Here is a 1179-nt window from a genome sequence, read left to right on the forward strand (position 1 = left end):
AAACCTAGAATTTGATGATACCCCTTGACATTCTCCCCCAGAGAAATGAGCACATGAACGTGCACCTTTACATTCAGGTTCAGAAATTTCAAAGACCTCCTGCTGCCTGGGATGCCAGGCAAGAACCTTTGGAATGGAAACTAAATCCCTTTGCAGAAATTGAAAGCATGGTGGGAAAATAACCTTTCACATTTACCCTACAAAACAGGGAATCGTTACTACAGAGGATAGAGGAAAACCACGGCCTTTCATACTGCCTTATTAGATGGAGGGGTAAAAGGTCCCCCTCTTACAACTCACATCTCATAGTTCTAGCTTGCACAGTTCTTAGCCAATAGAAATAGTAACGGTCATCAAAGCAAAAATCATTGCGTACCTGGCACAGGCTTCTGCCACCCAATTGTTCATTTGTTTAACAAGTCGTTATCGGGGATTGCAATGGTCATTTCAATGAAGTTAATATACAGAGGGAGCTTAGAGGATAGCTTGACACATAGCAAGAACTCAAGGTAAGTTAGCTATTATTACCCCAGTCAGGAAATACTGAGGCACTGGGGGGGGCGGTGGTTTACATAAAGCCTACCTGGGCACCTGGCACCACTCTTGACTGAAAAGTCATTCATCTCCCCGAAGCATAAGAACCAAATATCCCCTTTAAATCATATGTTTTGGTTAAGATTTCCAGGAAACTATGTTTGGTGTAAACATCCAAAACCGCTGCTGAAACCCGGGATTGAACCAGGGACCTTTAGATCTTCAGTTTAACGCTCTCCCAACTGAGCTATTTCACCTTGTTCAGGTGACTTCTCCTGCATGACTATAATAGAATAATATTTGCTTTATCATCATAAAAAAGATCAATATTTCAGGGTCAGCTGGAGGCAGGCATTTAACAAATTTTACAGAGCTGAGAGGCGAGGTCCCTGTTTACAAGCTATACGTAATAAATAATTTCACTTTTCTCAGTTTTGTGCTTAACTGCCCTGCAGTCTGTTTTTCCCATTCGAAAATAAACCATGGACTCTTTTTTTCATGTCAAAAAACCCACATGCCTTTACTTGGCATTTCCATTCTAATCTACACTTAATTTCTACAAAACTGGCAGGATAATCCACTAAAAATTTTAATTAACTATCACTCTTCCATAAAAGCAATGTTCCCAACGACTCATTACTATAG

At 40.5% G+C, this 1179-nt stretch overlaps 1 non-coding gene across 1 annotated transcript; it reads right to left on the minus strand.

Moving 5' to 3' along the window:
- Positions 1 to 718: 718 nt before the first annotated feature.
- Positions 719 to 791, minus strand: TRNAF-GAA (transfer RNA phenylalanine (anticodon GAA)). Its single transcript has one exon. It is a non-coding gene; the product is annotated as a tRNA-Phe (tRNA).
- Between the last annotated feature and the right edge of the window lie 388 nt (positions 792 to 1179).

The sequence above is a fragment of the Phacochoerus africanus genome, chromosome 3 (assembly GCF_016906955.1).
Source record: "Phacochoerus africanus isolate WHEZ1 chromosome 3, ROS_Pafr_v1, whole genome shotgun sequence".
Lineage (NCBI taxonomy): Eukaryota > Metazoa > Chordata > Mammalia > Artiodactyla > Suidae > Phacochoerus > Phacochoerus africanus.